Source organism: Balaenoptera musculus, chromosome 13, assembly GCF_009873245.2.
Source record: "Balaenoptera musculus isolate JJ_BM4_2016_0621 chromosome 13, mBalMus1.pri.v3, whole genome shotgun sequence".
In the NCBI taxonomy this organism is placed as follows: domain Eukaryota; kingdom Metazoa; phylum Chordata; class Mammalia; order Artiodactyla; family Balaenopteridae; genus Balaenoptera; species Balaenoptera musculus.
In genome coordinates, this window is record NC_045797.1 from 50,066,279 (window position 1) to 50,084,725 (window position 18,447).

The 18,447-nt window shown below is 43.4% G+C and overlaps 1 protein-coding gene across 1 annotated transcript in view; it reads right to left on the reverse strand.

Moving 5' to 3' along the window:
* STON1 (stonin 1) overlaps positions 1-18,218 on the reverse strand; it is a 56,359-nt gene extending 38,141 nt beyond the window's left edge. The window contains exon 1 of the mRNA XM_036873835.1: positions 18,107-18,218. The gene's annotated coding sequence lies outside the window, so the exon portion shown is untranslated. The remainder of the gene's footprint in view (positions 1-18,106) is intronic.
* Positions 18,219-18,447: the final 229 nt, after the last annotated feature.

Sequence of the window (18,447 nt, forward strand, 5' to 3'; positions counted from 1 at the left end):
CTGCTTGTTGGAGCCCTGAGCCACCACATAAGAAGCCCAGGCCATGGAGGTGCCACACTGAGGCGCCATCTTGGACATCCAGCCCCCTGGGCTTTCAGTGATTCCAGCCCCCATCACCATCTGACCACAACAACATGACAGACCCTAACCAAAAACCACCCAGCTGAGCCCAGGCAACCCACAAACCAGGAGAGAGAATACTAAATTGTGGTTTTAAGCCTCTACACTTTTTTGTGGTAAAATATACATAAACATAAAATTTACCCTTTTAACCATTTCTAAGTGTACAGTTCTGTGACATTAAGTACACTGACATTGTTGTGCAACCACCATCCATCTCCAGAATGTTTTCATCTTCCCAAACTGAAACTCTGTACCCATTAAACACTAATTTCCCATGCCCCCCACCCCAGCCCCTGGCAACCACCATTCTACTTTCCGCTTCTATGGATCTGATGACTCTAAGTACCTCATAAGTGGAATCATACATTTGTCCTCTTGTCACAAAGGCTTATTCACTTAGCATTATGCCTTCAAGGTTTATCCATGCTGACGCATGTGCCAGAACTTCCTTCCTTTTTCGGGCTGAAAAATATTCCATTGTATGTGTATACCAAATTCTGTTTATCCATTCATCCATCGATGAAAACCTCTACGCTTTGGAGTGATTTTCTGCAGCTGTAGACAATTGGAGCAAGGACGATGCGGCTCTAGGGCAGCAGAGCAAGGCTCCCGAGGTAGATGTCGGGGTCCGGAGAGTGTGACGGAAACACAGAGCACCAGGACACTAACCCCCCAGAGTAGGTGACTGGCCAGGAGCTCGCAACAGCACTTGTCACAGCGGGCTGGGTATCTCCCGGGGTCTCCATTCTAGGCTGGAGCAAGCCCAGGGCAGGGACCGGCAGGATCTCATTCAGGGCTGGGTGCCTTGCCCTGGCACAGACTGATAGGTCCAATAAATGTTCAGTGAATGAGTGAAGAATGTACCTGATGCTGAAGCCAGGTTCTGAGTCATCCCAGAGTTTCTTATAGGCTACCCGTAGGGCAAGATCTGTGCCAATGAAAGCACAGGAGAACAGCTGCTTCTGGCTGGAAAGGAAAAGGGGTGGGGAGGTGGGGCAGAAGAACATTCTGACAGGGGAAAGAAAATTCATGGCCAGGCCCAGGCTTCCCAGGAAGCTCAGTCTCCAGCGAAGCACCCACCTGACCTAGGCAGCCTTAGCAGGGGCTTCACCATCTGGAGTCAGCCTTGCTCAGCTTGTTGGGCCCAAATCCCAGGGCTCAGGGCAGTAGAACTTCATGTGCCCTTTACAGGGGCAGGCGCAGGGCTTAGAGGGGCTCAGCCCATGGTCATGGAGCAGGCCGTGGGGGTAGGGAAGGAGACCTGAGCTGTGAGCTGAGTTGCATATTCCAGCCCTGGGAGCTTTGGGATAGCGAACTTCCTTCACTGCAGGAGGACCCAGATTGGTGGCACGATGACCCCAGCCCTCTCACCCGTAACCACTTCACCAAGGAAACCAGTCCATTCTTCCTGCTGCACTGCTCCATTTGGCCATTCGACTAGGGAGCCCGACACAGGTCAGGATGCGCCAGAGCACAGACATTAACTCCAAATCGAAGAAGAGGACTTGTACCTGGTTGACTTAAAGAGTGAATGCCACCTCTACAAATGCCCATTTGAGGGTTTAATAAGAAGGGCTCAGATTGCATTTCAACTCTGCATTTAGGTTTTCCAGCCTCTAAAGATAAAGTGAAACCCTGGGTAATAACCACGAAGGTTGTTTTTTCTCTCTTTCTCTTCAAAGCATACTTACACCTTGAAGGTTAGGAACTGCTTACCATGTGGAAAGCAGTTATAAGTACCAGTAAAAGAACTCAGAAAACATGGATTTGGGACTTGGCTCAGTTTCTAAGTCACTATAGGAATTTGGACAAACCATTTACCCTGTTTGGGCCTTAGTTTCCTAATCCATGAATGGAGGAAAATACTATGTATCCCCATGGTTTGTTTATGTGCATTAATAAGAATAAATATATATGAGATCTAGAGAGATATGTAGATAGCTATAGATACAGACACAGATACAAACGCACACATATATGAGGTCTTCATAAGAAAAGCCCTAACTATGTAAGAGATTTACTTATGTTCAGTAGGTGCTTGCTGATACTGCTGAATAAATGGCCGAATAACACAAGATTGCAACAAGACTCACATTTGGTGCAAGCGGGTCGCTCTTCACACTTTGGAACCCCCAGCTAGCATATCTACCAGATCCTAAAAAGCCACCCCCTTCCCCACATCTTAACAACCGACACCCCAACCTGCACACTTCCTCCCACCTGGCCTTATATTCTCCCAACCCACTCAGATAGAGTTGGCCTGACCTCCAGGGCCACGGCCTGACCCCCTGCCCCTGCCCTAGCCCCCTGGCCCAGATCCCACCTCCAAACATAGCATGAGGCCACTTCTTGGGCCAACTGCCAAGCCCATAACCCTAGGTTGCCCCCAGCGTCTCCACTGCCTTTGGTACCAGATGGAAACAACTCATCCCCTTGCCCTGATTTTCCAGAAGCACAAACACACGGAAGATTTGTGGACCAGGAGCCAGGGTGTCTGCTCAGGGGCTCTTCCCCACAGCTCACACCTGGACTCTACCTGTGACCTTGGCCTGCAAAATGAGGCTCAACTGGGGTCTTCCACCTCAAGGGGCTTTGGGGAGCATCACATAAGGTGACAGACCTGAAAGTTTCTTTGAAAAATATGAAGCACTCCATAAGTTCTTTAGCTCTTGTCATTCTTGTTAGTTTATTTCAGTGTGCTCACAGACTGAGTCTCTAAAGCCTGGGATTGGTCCCTGGGTGAATTCTTTTGGTACAGTGAGCACACACACAGAGAAATACTTGATGCTCTTTGTGACTACAGTGCTATTAGCACATGCAGTGTGATCTCTGGGACAGGACAGAGGCTGGGACGGAAGTCAGGAAACCCGTTCCAGCCTCTTTGCCTCTGCCAGTAAATTAAGCACATCACTTAACTTGTCTGGGCATTTTTCTTCACATGCACAATGGAGCTGACAAGCCACCCACATTCTTATTCACCAGAATACAAGGAGGGCAAAGAATTTGAAAACAAAAACATTGCGCAAGTAGAAATGTCACAGTCCTCAGCGGGAAAGAAGAAATGAAGAAGAAAAAAGAAAGGGGAAAAGAAACAAACACCAGAGAGAGAAAGCATTTGGGGTGAAATGTGAGGCTCTTGAGAATGTAGGAATGGAATGCCATGGAAGATCCCAGTACAGAAAGTTTCCCCCCAGCCTAAGAGTCAGTGTCAAGATGAGCAGATTTACCACAGAGACCTCTGAAATCCACCTCTGAGGCGGAAGGAAATGAAGTCTGTGCATCACCTGAGGTGGCGCAGGACACACCAGAAGCCGAGGCTCGCTGCTGTTCACTCTTACAGCTCAGCACAGAGCGAGAAGGTAGATGAGAAATTGAGAGGTCCACTACCTGTCATAATTGTGGAATGTCCCTGGAGAGGCCCTGGCCAAGCCACGTCCTGGCACAGGAGGTCCCATTCAGGGTGCCCCACTTTAAGTGGGACATTCAAACACCAAAGAGTTCCCAAAAAAGGCTGGTCACAAGCTGATCACAGTGGGGTGTGCTGAGATCACGTCACAAAAGGAAGGGCTATGAAATCCGGAAGTGTTTCCCTAAACAAGATTTGGGGAAGACATGAGAAGCAAAGCCTCTCTTAGAATCAGAAAAAGAAAAACTTTAAACATCCTCCAGTCCGATCTTCACAAACGGGGAATCTTTAATACCACATCTCGTCTGAGGAATTATGTAGCTGCTGTGGAAACTCTTGCAGTAATGGAGACCTCATTACTTTATAAGTGAGTTCATCTCATTACCACTTGGACAGAATGAAACTTTTCTCCCTCCTATTAACCCCAAATTAACCTCCTCCTGGCTTCCATCCATGCTCTGGCAGGGACACAGGCTAAGTCTAAACACTTTTTCACCTACTCATTCTTCAGACAACTTAAGACAGCTGGTCTTGATGACTTACACTGGGTTTTCCTGACTCTCCAGCGAGGGGCACGTTTTCAGCACACCCCTGAAAGCACGCTATCCATTCCCTGTCAGTGCTTCTTTCCTGGTTATCTCCAGCCAGCTCGGACCTCAGACTGCCATCAGATGCTGACGGCTGCCCCTGCCTTGCTCAGGGCATCCCATCCCGGCCACAACCCCTAGCTCTGTGTTTGCTTTATAACTAGGTCTTGGCCTTCTGCCATAGTTAGGGCAAACTCTGGTCCATCCCGTGGTCTCGGTTTTGCTGCTCTGCCCGGTTCCCAGGGCTTATCATGAACATGCTCCATGATGAGGCCAAAAAAATATAAGTCCCAAATTCATGCCACTTAATGGAAAGCAGCTGGTCATTTGACTTTAAGCCTTCTGATAAATATTGAATCTAGAATGTTCAATAAGCATTAAATATCTTTTCTAACAACTCATTTGACAGATGAGGAAACAGAGGTCCAACTAGGTAAAGTGATGCACACAGCTAATGTAGTCAAGAAGATGAACATGAACTCTAATCTCTGGTTTTCCAGTCCCACATTCTCTCTACTGCAGTTGAGAGGAAGCGAGGCTACACTGCAGCTCAGGGTACATTTTGGAGTAAATTTTCCATAGTCTGTGTGTATGTGCATTCACTCTTTCTTTGACTCAACAGATATTCACTGAGCACCTACTATGTGCTTTGTAAATATCCCAGTAAGAGTTGAAGTAAGTTTCCATATGGCTCTACATCCTGCTGTGTGTGTGCACATGCAGTGTGTGTGTGTGAATTAGTTAATTCTTTCATGCATGCTCACATTCACTCAACAATATGATAACTGAGCACCCTTAACACTATGCTGTGCACTGGTGCAAGTGAAAAAGTCACAGTCTGTTACCCCAGGGCACTCTCTGTCTAGCAGGGACAATTCTCAAATGTTATGTTAATGTGATAAAGCCCAATGCAGGGTATTGCAGTACTTAATTAAGCCAGATGCTTCATTAAGATCGGTGCCAGAGATGGTGGTAATGTCCATAATTTTGATAGGAATAAAGCTGCTGGTACTGGTGGTTTGAAAAGGCCTCAGGAAGAGTGGGCTTCTGAGATGAATCTTGAAGGATGATATAAGTTGATCAGGCAGAACAGAGTGGAGAGAGGTGAGTGTGTGTGTAAACCCAGGGAGGTGGCAGAGAAGCTGATGCTGCAGGTAGGTGGGCGTGGCTGCGGCCAGGAGTTCGTGCGGGTGACACAGCAAAAGAGGCAGATAGGTGAGTAAGGTGCAGAAGCCCTGCTGTAGCATGCCGAGGAGTTTGATTTTATCCTAAAGGCAACAGGATGCAGTGAAAGAATTTTAGAGAAAGAATAAACAGGATCAGATACGAATTTTAGAAAGTTCTGACAGGGGAGGATGGAGTGGAAGGGGTGAGGCCAGAGGCAGGGAAACCAGACAGGAAGCTCTGGCAGGAATCCAAGAAAGAAACCAGGGTTGAACCTGATGGTTCCTGCCTATACACACATAGTTTTAAAGGCTGAAATATTAGAAGAGAGAAGAGATTGTTTTCCCGTACATCTCTCGTGGCCTGGGGCAATTTCCGCAAAACTGTGCAGAACCACATCACCTTCGTCATTCTCCACAGTGACGTGGTGGCACCAGAAAAGTGATGTTGGCCGTCGCATCACCACCAGTCGTGGTGTGCAGGAGCCTCAAACAGAGCAGCTGCTCCATAAGTGATGGCTGCTTGCATGAGACACATCTACCAAAAGGGGATGGGGATGGACAAGCCCTACACAAAGTAAGGTCAGGTCCCAGAAGCATGAATAAGTCAGGTCGGAGCAAGGCAACAAGTCAGAAATAGGACAAACAGAAAAGTTCCAGGAGGGATAGGATTAAAGGAACCAGCTCTCCACAGGAACAGAGGATGAAGAGCACAGACAGACTAGGAAACCAATGAAAGAGCCAGCACCTGTCTCAGGTGGTGAGATTCTGCGGGTCTCTGTAGGCACGATGCAGTTTGGGGGCCCACACAGTGCCCTTGTGAGGATCTGGGAAAGGTGTCCCCTCCGGCCAGACCAACAGCAAGCAGGCCACAAGCGGGGGACTTTGCAGCCGGGTTCCACCCAGAGTTGGTGAGAGCCTATGTGTGCATGCGGATGGGCACGTGTGAGTGGATAAGTAGGAGCATCTGGCTGGAGAGGGGAACGTGTGGGTGGGGATGAGGCACATCTCGACAAGCAGGGGGCTGTCGCAAGCCGGGTACCCCATCAGGTGCGGTATAGGGCCATTCTCACTGGGAGTTTAGAGTCAAAGACGAGTGAAGGGAGGATGAGGTGGAAACCTAAAATAATTTCCTTCCTTATGAGGGAAAAATGTTCATCTAGGCAGGTCTGAGCCTTCTTGGAATTGGAAGATTCTCAGATTATCACCCAGTTCCTAGGAAAGTCTGACTGCTATTCCCCACCCTCCCCCGCGATAATTTTTCTGAGAATCAGGAACACCTGACCACCCGTGTGCTACCTAGAATGACCCCAACTAGGCATCTTCCACTGCAGCCACGACTAGCAGCGACACCAGGGACTTTCACAAAGTTTACAAGGTTCTGCTTCAAGCCACAAACTAGCAACAGGCCTGGAGCTGCACAGCGGGAGGAGAGGGGCGGGGTTCTCAGTTGTAAAGATCTGAGATTAAAACATCTCTCTCTGTTTGTATTAACAGTAAACTGAGGCCAACAAAAGCAAGGTTGATGGCATCAATTACCATTTTCTAGGGCCTCCAAATTGGCCTGAATATGAATTATCATGAGCTAGGGGAAAAAAAAAACAAAAAACATTCAAAGGGATGAACAGAGGCCAATGTGTCAGCCCCAACTCTGAATTTCTGGGCCACGGCTGTTTTAAATTAGATTCTCAATGCCGCTTCCATGAAACTCTTGGCTTAGCTCTGCAGGAAAAGTTATTTTTGTGCTCTGAGCCACAGACATTTATATGGAAGCATATCCATAATTCCAATTATGTTCTGTTTTCATGATGTCCTTTTCCTCTACTTAAGAACAGTCATAACTATCATTATTATTATTTCTGATAAGACACATAAAAAAGCTCTGGGCCAAGTACAGATTCCACAGGCCTGGATAAATGATTGTTCTAAAATAGGCAGATTTTACGTCTTGTGAAATCCTTAAGAAATACCTTCAGTTTTTCTGTCCACTATGGCTGCCTCTTCTTTGTCAATTCCCTAACCCCACCTACCCCTCAATCACTCAGGACCTTCATGATCCCTCTTGGGAAAACCTAGTCCCAGAAATAGTTCTGTTATTTATGTACACTCTCTGAGGTCTCTGCATTTAAAAGGTTATATTCAAAAATGAAATGAAAGGTTTTTATCTCCTTAAAGAACAGAAGCACCAACAAATAAAGCAAAGAGATATTTCTGGTTAAGGAGGCAGATTCTTAATAATAACATAGTTATTCGATAGAAAAGGTGATCTGTAGGCTGGGAGGGCTATGAAGAAGTGGTACAGATGCAAAATAAAATGGTGGAAATTCATCCAAGAGAACCTAAACTGATTACCAAGAAAACATAATATATTGGGAGACGTACCCATGGTCTCTCCCCAGAGGTCTCTCTGATAGAACTTCTGAAGCACAATCCTGGTTCAGAAGAACCAATGCAAGGGAAGGGAGATGATGGGAGGAAACTAACATTTGTGAGCATTAACATATGCCAAGCATGTGGCCCATGTCATTCCCTGTTATCTCACTAATCTTCAGACAACCTTTTGAGGTAGGTTTTATTATCACTGTTTATGGAAAAGGAAACTTGGCCCCAGAGATGTTAAGTAACTTGCCCAAAGCCATGCTATGGTCTGATGTTTGTGTCTCCCCAAAATTCATATGTCAAAATCCTAACCTCCAAGGTGATGGTATTAGGAGGTGGGGCCTTTGGGAGGTGATTAGGTCATGAAAGTGGAGCCCTCATGATAGGGATTCTATAAAAGAAGCCTCAGAGAGCTAGCTCACCCCTTCTACCATGCAATCACACAGACAGAAGTTGGCCATCTGCAACCTGGAAGAGGGTTCTCACCAGAACCATGCCAGCACCCTGATCTTGGACTTCAGTCTCTAGAACTGTGAGAAATAAAATCTCCATTGTTAATAAGCCACCTGGTCTGCGGTATTTTGTTATAGCAGCCTGAAACACAGTGAGCCCCACACATCTAAGTTAGTGGCAAAGCTTGGATTCAACCCCAGATCTGCTTGACTCCTAAGTCCATTTCTTTTCCATTATCACATAGATTGTGAGGGCCAGAGACGACGGCCAAAGATGACTGCTGGTTTGGTTTCCTTAAAGTAACAGAATTTGTTGGGAGGATACGGGAAAGATATGTCTATATAGATTTCTTTAAACATTATAAACAGGCTCTGCTGATCTCGATCAACATTCCCAGAGATGCTATCAGCCACAAGTAAAGAATCAATTGTTCAATGTAAACCTCTCTGCACTGTTAGAGACACAAGTAAACACAATGCCAGGGAGAGAGAACATCATCTCCATGACCAAAGGGAACAGGAACCTCTCCATAAAGGCTTTCTTCTCAACATCGGTATGAGTTAGGATGCTGGTTGATTGTGAGAAGGTTTTAATCTACTATAAAGAATCTAAAGGACAGCATTTGGGGACTGGAATGGTGTTAGGAAATTCAGATCTCTTCTGGACTAAGAACATGTGGCCAGATGTTGAGCGAGACACCATACCACAGTGCAGAGTCCCCCTGTGATGCTGGTGTTAGCCCACTGTACTGTTAGGGCCTCTTCTCTGCTGCATTCATTCAGTAGCAGCAGATTTCACATCCAGGGGCTAATGTAGATGCATTTACTCACTTGTATTCTACTTTACATATAAACTTTAAAATCAGTAGTTAAAAACTTCAGTCAATACGACAGGTTGAGTTGACATAAGAAATTACCCCTTCCAATCCAAACACTTCAAAACACTGAACAAAACTATAACAACAAATATTACCACAAAAAACATAGATAAAACAGAAATCTCCAGATACCAGAAATAAAGAGGGAAGTCAAAGCAGATCAATCAGTGGAAGCTGAAGCTAAGGGCCTCATGGAACCATCCAGACCAGTTAGAGGCCTAAATGGCTGGCGGCTGAGACTTTAATGACATGCATGCAGTGAGGGGAGTCCAGTAATGGCCACCTGATGCCAGGAGCTGTCAGTAAAGCAATTACATAAAGCTGGAGGTCATAAAGGCCTACTTCATAAGTGAAAGAGTTCTAGAGGAACATCACTTGCCAGTCTGAGGAAACCCTAAGAAGCTTGTCATCTGCTTGAGCAAGAGTAGAAAATGAGTGACCTAAAAAAATCTGAAATCCAGGCTTACACCACAATACAGAACAAGGTTTTAAATGCATACTTTCAGGTTATACAGGGCCTATATGCCAAGACATTAACAAAAAGGCTAATTTGGAATGGGTAAACCCAGAGAGGATCAGCAGGAGCAAATGTGAACTCACTTTATAGTGATATGCTAGCAATCCTGAGGGTAGATAGGATTTCTATAGAAAACAACTCCTAATGAAGATGCAAGACACAAGAGAAAATGAATCGTAATTTAAAAATTCAAAGCAGAAATAACAAATAATCTAAAAACTACAATATGTTTAAAATACTGAAAGACATAAAAGGACTAGAAATTAAAAGGCAAAGAGATAATATTAAAAAAAGAAAAAGAACAGGTAGATATCAAGTACCAAATAGAAATTCTAGAAATAAAAATATATAGACATTAGGGCTTCCCTGGTGGCACAGTGGTTGAGAGTCTGCCTGCCAGTGCAGGCGACACGGGTTCGAGCCCTGGTCTGGGAAGATCCCACATGCTGCGGAGCAACTAGGCTCATGAGCCACAACTACTGAGCCTGCGCGTCTGGAGCCTATGCTCCACAACGAGAGAGGCCGCAATAGTGAGAGGCCCGCGCACCACGATGAAGAGTGGCCCCCGCTCGCTGCAACAAGAGAAAGCCCTCGCACAGAAACCAAGACCCAACACAGCAAAAATAATTAAATAAATAAAAATATATAGACATTAAATTTAAAAAAAAAAAAAAAATGGATGGGTTGAATAATAGACCAAATGCAGTTGAAAAAAATTAATAAACTGGAAAATAGAATTAAAAAATCACTCAGAATATAACTGAGAGATAAAGAGATATATATAGTTGACCCTTGAACAATATGGGTTTGAACCATGAGGGTCCACTTATACGCAGATTTTTTTCAACAGTAAATACTACAGTACTACACAGTCCTCAGTTGGTTGAATCTGGGAGATGTGGAACCACGGACTTGGAGGAACTGCAGATACAAAAGAACTGCATATATGAAGGGCCAATTATAAGTTATACACAGATTTTCAGTTGCACAGAGGGTCATCACTCCTAACTCGCACATTGTTCAAGCGTCAACTGTAGTATGAAAGAGAAATCTCAGACGAAGAAGACATAGAAGATAAAATGAGAAGGTTCAACATTTGCCTAATGGGTATTTCAAAAGGAGAGAACACAGAGTATGAGGGACTCAATAATCAGGGTAGGGGATTTTGTCTCTTATGCTCATTTCTATATCTCTAGCACCTGGAAGCATTCCTAATACACAATAAGTGCTCAATAATTACTTTAAAATAGATTTGTGGAGAAAACAACTGAGAAAACCTTTAGATATGAAAACAGAGATGAGTCTTCAGATTAACGAGCACACTGAATTCCAAGTAGGATATATAAAACAGACTATCCCTGGACACATATAATGAAAAGGCACAACATGAAAGACAAAAAGATCAGACTGAAAGTCTCCAAGAGAGAAAATAAATTACCTGCAAACGAATGGCAGACTGAAAAGAGATTTCCCATAAGGAACAATTGAGATGAAAAAACAGTGGAGTAATAATTTACAAAACGCTTGAGGGGAAAATATCGACTTAGAATTCTATACCTTGATAGATTATCTCTCAAGTGGGACATGAATAAAGACACTTTCGAAACAAAACCAAAACTACCCACAAGATTGGAGTATTACAACTCTAGACCTTCCGTTGAAAAAATTATCAGTACAAAGAAAATGAACACAGAAGTAGAGAATGATATGCAAGAGGCAACGTTGAGATAAGAAATTGGTAAAGTTAAATAAATTTTGACTGTAAAAAAGAAAAAAAAAGTGAAATAACAATGATGACTAGTTGCAGGGGTGGGGATGAGGACCTATACACACTGTGGGATTTAAACCACTAGGACCACAATAACCAGGAAGATGGGAAGAGGCAGATGGGCAGATTAGATTTAAAGCCATCTAAGGCCACTGCATTGTTGAGAGGAAATAGAGAAATTGATTAACTTTAGATTAAATGGATGCACATGTTAAAAATTTAAGAATACTAAAGGTAATACAAATAGAATTTTGTCTTTCAAAACAGTGGACAGAAGTAGGAATATATAAAACTTGATCAATCCAAAGAAAACTATGCAAAGAAGTATAAAAGAAGCAAACAAAAAATGCTAAATAGGAAAAACAAAAACTTAAGATGGCAGAAAGAGGTCAAATGCATATAAATTACAAAGAATGTAAAAGTTTAAACTCAATTATTAAAAAGACAGATTTTCAGGTTATAATAAAAATGAAAATGAAGCTACACATAAAAACTGTTTCTAAGATTAACAATTAAGGCAAAATTATAGAGAGAAGTTAATATAAAAGGATATACAAAGACATACAAAAAATAATAGCCAAGAGGAAGTAGGTATAGCAACATTAATATCAGACAAAATAGAATTTATGCCGAAAGCATCAACAGAAATAACAGAGGACAGTACATAACATAATAAATTCACCCCAGAGAAATAACAATCATGAACTTGCGTAAACATTGATGGATTACAAGGAGAAATTGACAAATCCACAGAATGGAAGATTTTAACATTCCTTTCTCAAGAAACTGAAGAGAACTCAGAAAGCAGGCAAAAGAAAATCAGGAAGAACATGAGAAATTTGAAAAACACAGTTAATAAGTTTGACCTGTTAGATTGATACAGAATGCTGCAGCCACCAAGCAGGGAATATATTTTTCTTTTAAACCACACATGAAATATTTGGAAAAACTGTTTATGTAATCGAACACAGAGGATTGTTATTATACAAACCATGCTGTCTTTTCATAATGCTACTAAATTAGAAATCAACAATAATTTAAACAAAGTTAAGAAAAAGGTTTTTTTAAAAGTTGAAAATGGAAAATTAAATCCATGGGTTAAAAAGAAAATAAAAGAAATATGAAAATGGGATTGACATATATACACTAATAGGTATAAAATAGATAACTAATGAGAACCTGCTGTATAGCACAGGAAACTCCACTTCACTGTACAGTAGAAACTAACACAAGATTGCAAAACAACTATACTGCAATTAAAAAAAAAAGTTATAATAGAAAAAAAAACCTAGAGCCAAGTGGTAATGAAAGTACACATACCAAAACTTGTATGATGTGGCTAAAGCAATATGTAGAGCTAACTTTGTAGCTTTAAAATGCTTTTATTTTTTTGGCCGTGCCACACATCTTGCGGGATCTTAGTTCCCTCACCAGGGATTGAACCCGGGCCACGGCAGTGAAAGTGCCAAGTCCTAACCACTGGCCCACCAGTGAATTCTCTAAACTGCATTTGTTGAAAAACAAAAAATAAATGAGCTAGGAGTCAATTCAAGTAGCTAGAAATGGAAAGAAAAATTAATAAAAATAAGAGAGAAAAAAAAGAAATGAAAAGCAAAAAGTATAGATAAGAAAGAAGCTGGTTATATCAGAAGACTAATTAAGTAGACTTCTATATTAATTTTTAAAAAGAGATGGCCCAAATAAACAATATTAAGGGGCTTCCCTGGTGGCGCAGTGGTTAAGAATCCGCCTGCCAATGGAGGGGACACGTTTTCAAGCCCTGGTCTAGGAAGATCCCACACACCGCGGAACAACTAAGCCCATGCGCCACAACTACTAAGCCTGCGCTCTAGAGCCCGTGACCCACAACTACTGAGCCCGCGTGCCACAAGTACTGAAGCCTGCACACCTAGAGCCCGTGCTCCACAACAAGAAAAAGCTACCGCAATGGGAAGCCCACGCACCGCAACAAAGAGTAGCCCCCGCTCGCTGCAACTAGAGAAAGCCTGCATGTAGCAACGAAGACCCAACGCAGCCAAGAATAAATAAATAAATTAATTAATTTTTTAAAAAAAGAAATTCTGAAAAAATATAAAAGTAATTGTAATAGCTAACAATTACTGTGTGCTTCCTTATATGGCAGGCACTATTGTAACATTCTGCATACATTATCCTTAAAGTGGATACTATTATCTATTTTATAGACAAGGAGACTGAGAGAAATTAGGAAACTTACCCAAGGTTACTTGGTATTCTTAGGAGTAGCAATAGACGAAAGAAGACAATTATGTAATATGTTCCAAACACTGAAGGAAAATAATTATGAGTCCAGAATTTCACACTCAGTCAAACTCTCATTTGTAAGAGCAAAATAAAGACATTTTCAGCAATATAAATATTTTTAAGTTTACCAAAGGCCTTCTATGAAAGAACTTCTAAATTTCCATTGACATGAACTCAGAAGGAAAGAGTAGGGTATCAGAAGTAGCAGCCTCCAAAATGCATTGGATAAATAAAACAAAACAAGGTAAAGTAGGTGAGAAAGGTGGAACCAAGTATACATAGGAAATAGAAGGTAGATAATAATGTTATTAGTTATTCAAAGTAGAGGCCATAAAGTCCTATGCATATGCTAGAAGTAGGCCACTAAGTTGGCTCTGTGCTTCCTTTTGGCCAAATAAGAAATGGGAAACGTCAATTAAAGGATTCACAGCACCCACAAAACAAAACAGACAAGTTGTTCACAAGAACTATTCCTGGCACTGAGACCACAAAGACATTTCTCATATGGCCAAACGGATACAAGATCTGGGATTTTGTTCCAAGTGTGATGATTTGGGAAAGAGATCCTTGACTCTTACAATTTTTTTTCAACAAGAAGGTGATTTAGAAGCATCAGCCTTTCAGAAAACTTTTCCTTGAAGAATAAAAGAGATAAAGCCTCCTACTTAAGGTGTGTTATTTGAATGACCAAGTGTTTTAGAAAAGCCCATCTTTAGGTATATTCCAGGAAGAGGATGGATAAGGTGACCTCTAGGGGCCTGGTTGCCTGTGAGGACACATGGTGGTACAGGATGTGGGCCTCTTCCCCAGAGCTATCCCCAGAATATCTCCATCTCTGGTTCATCTTGCCAATGCATGGGATCACCCACATAGCCAGGCTTCCAAAAAATAGTTTATTATTGTGTTTTCACAGTAATAAACATCGAGAAGCAATACACTTTTCTCTTCCTTTCCTGTTCCATGGTAAATCCTTGACCTGCCTATCCTGACATTCCATATAACACGTAGATAAGATAAATGGGAGCCTGGCAGCTTTCCCTGGGCCTTCCTACCCATCTCACTCCCCTGACAATGCCAAGAAAAATGAACACCCATACTGGTAGGGCTCTGAAGACATAATTTGCTGATCTTTAAAAATCCTGCCTTTTACCAGGACTGTTCCAGAATCCCATGGGGTTCCTGGAATTCCAGGCTGTCCAGGAAGCGTCTGAGGAATTCTGGATTATTTCTCATGGGTATAGCTGGCTCCCAAGGGAAGGTGGGCTACCTCTGGCTAAGTCTGGAGCAATTCCCAAGGACTTCCAAAGAGAAGTGACAGTGGGAGATGGAAGAGATGGGAGATAGAGGCATTTTACAATTAATCAAAATATCAGTTCTTACTGAACCACAAATTACTTTCCCTTCCTTTTCTATTTTTTCTTATAATTAAAATAACAATAATAATACATGTGCAGGGAGATGGTAGACAGCAGTGATTGATATGAATAGACTTTGGTCACTGACCTGATTTCAAGATTTGATTCTAGCACATAGTGGCTATGCAACCCTCTGATTTTACTTTCTGAATCTTATATCATGAGAATAATACTGGTACTTACCTCAAAGAGTTTTAAAATGAAATACTATATGTATGTGCTTTATACTCAATAAATGTTAGCTATTACTATTGTAAAAACATTGAGAAATACAGGCAAGCACAAAGAAAATCAAAAGCACCTGTAATCAGCACCAAAGCATGTGTCTCCCAAAAGGATAGTACTAGGCTCTTAAGTACCAAATGAAGCACTACTGTTTTATTTGATTCCTTTTCCATTTAGTAGAAGGACAGTGCTAACTGGAATTTTTTTAAGAAATAGCCTTTAAATATAAGAGAATAAATGAATTCATATTGTATAAAAAAAAAAAAAAAAAAAAAAAAGCACCTGTAATCCCACCATCCATTTTCATGCATACAATTCCAGTATTTTGGGGGTGTATTTTCAAAGAGTGAGACACAATGCTTTCTATTTCATAACCTGCTTTTAAAATTTAACAAAATACCCTAACCATGTCTATATAATTTGGTATCCTTGTACAACATGATTTTAAAAGGCCACATCATATTCCTTTAGGTTATTTTACTTCTTAAAGTAAATAAGAAGTAAAAATAACCCCTTTCCTCCTTTCTCCCCTGCAGGTTCCACTGTTCGTCTGTTTCCAACTCATCTGACCCGTCAGATGATAGTTGGCTACTTTCTACTGGCTAACTGGGGATGCAGCCTTCATCTCACCATCCAGACCACCTGTTCCATCAGCCAGCCTTCATTACATCCCCAGAATCCAGAGCAGCCATTTGGGGCTGCACAGCAAACCCTCGTGCATGATGGCAAACCACCCAGTTTAACAAGATTCCATGAGGTGGTACGAAAGCTGAACACGGCAGAAAGGCAATTTCTTTGCAAATAGTGTAAGGCTGACTTCTGGGACATTAAATACACTATTAAAAATTCTCAGGAAGAGGAAGAGACTGAAGATTTTTATCTGAGTGCATTGTTTTTCTAAGCACCAGGGCCAAACAAGTTCAAAACTTTTAAGGGCTTTCTTTTCGAATGGAAGTCACAACACTTTCTTACCAATGACATTTTGAAACCACAGTAAAACCTTACTAATTCATACTAATGGGGAACTACCACACTCAATCAGCAGAGAAAAATGAATTACATCCTTTTTAAAATAAAGAAGTTTCTTTCCAATGAAATCCATTTTTTAAAAAACCTTTATTTCTGAATAGTGCAATACCTTGACCTGTTTTGACGGGTTGTTCTGAAGCTGATCTAAGACATATGTTACAACCACATTTATTGTTTATATAGAAACAGGAATGGCTTAAGTTCTTGAGAAGGGCATTCTCCATAAAAACAATAAAAGTTCAACACTCCCCACAATCCTGTTCATACAGCTCACTCCTTAGGAAAGCTTTTTCTTCCTTGGTCACGTGGAAGCAAACCCCAGTTCAGGCTGCCCCCGGCTGCTCCAGTTCTGAGTGAGTGGGCAGAAGTTTGTAATATCAACCCAGATCAACCCCTTAAAAAACAAAATCCAAAAACCTCCAGATTCCAGGCTTGACCAGACCCATCTGAGAATGAACAAGCTCCTTCTAAGCACCCAGAGAACTAAGCCTGTCATGGAAACACTGATTCAACCCTAATGAGAACAGACATAAAAACCACACAAGTGAACTAAACATTCCTCTACCCAAATGGAGTCAAGTTGAAGCAACAGCCTCAGGATTAAAATAAGTGAGGCTGTTTTTTTCTTTGCGATCCTGCTCAGTTTTGCCTCTTCCATTGCCTTGCTTTCACAACTCCTGTTTATGAGAAAGTGGGAGTCGGGGCGTTGGGAGAGGGATGGAGAGGAGGGCTAGTAGGAGGGAAGAGAAATTCAGGGTGAGTAGCCAGTCTGGGGAATGCCAACAAACACTGCGGTTTATGTCAGGCAGATGAAAACTTCTAGCCTGGGGGAGGCTGTAATAATCTGTTTGGGGTAGTCCGAAAATAAGCTACCGTGAACTCTCATCTCCCACTAAAACAGTTAAGTATGGAATGAAGTCTTTACTTTCCAAAGATCAGGTTCTGCACAGTATTTTTAGCAAGCACTCTTTTTCTCTATTTTCTTTTTCTTTATTATTTTTTCCTGTTTCTTTCAGAATTAGAAAGGCTAATTAAATGATGTATCATTATTATTGGAAGAAAGCACAGTCAGAGAGGTTGAAAAAAAAAAAAAAGATGTCCAACAGAAATAGTAAAATCCCAAGGAGGAATATATTTTAATTTCCCCTTGGACACACAAGGCATGATTTGTGCGGCCAGGGGATCGAACATCAACTCCTAGTTAAAGTCCTTCCTGCAGGAAATCTTTGGGCAAGTGTGCAGACCCCGGTGGCTATGGCTCCCTGGCCTGGGTCATCGCCTTCTAGGGCTGGAGGGGGCACCAGGCTGGAGATATCAGCCAGTGGGACAGGAGCCTCCCGGAGAAAGGTGGGGGGGACGGGGGAGAGAAGGTAGCAGCATGAGTAACAGGAGCCAGGAAAAAACAAGGAAAGTGAGAGAGTGAGAGTCCTGGGGGTGGGGGGATGCTGAGCCCCCCGGGGGAGGGATGGAGGACCGGGGCTGGTGACCCTGGTCCGGGAGGCCAGGGCCGCACGGGTTGGAACGAGTCCCCGCCCCCCACCCCCCCTTGGAGCTGAGTCTAGATTCTTTTCTTTCCTGCTTGAGTTTTCTTTCTCTTGAGAGCGGGACCCAGGTCACAGCAGCAGCCCCAGAGCTGTGGTGTAGAGGGGAAGCCGGTGGGGCTCACCCCGTGCGGGCCCTGCCCTCTGGGGGCTTCGAGGGCGGCGAGGGGGAGAAGGGGCACCGCGCAGGGCACCCAGCCTGCCCGGGAGATGCCCGCGTCCCGCGACGTCGGCTGCGCAACCCCCCCTTCTCAAACTTTCCCAGCAAACCGCGGGTAACCCACCCCGGAGAGGGGGCTCCCCATGCCTCCCCGTCTGTCCCCTGGGGGCGGTCACTCACGGGCAGCGCGGCTGGGGCTCCGACTCTAGCCGCCGCCATCCACCCGGGGAGGAGAAGCAGGAGGAGAAGAGACAGGGGGAGGAGAGGGAGGGCCCCGAGCGACGCGAGCGGAGGGGCGGGGAGGGCGTGGCCACTCCGCAGAGGCTCTCCCGCCCCTGCCCCACCCCACCCCCTGCTTCGTCCCCGCTTCTCTCCTCACTTTGTCCCGCCCTGGATCCCCCAAAGTTTTTCTGGTGTCTGATTCTCCATTCTCTTCTCTCCTCGTATCTCCCTTCGGAGTCTCCGGCCCCCAAGTGGGGGGAGAGGGTGCTCCCTCCAGCAGAAGTGGGGCGGGGTGGGGG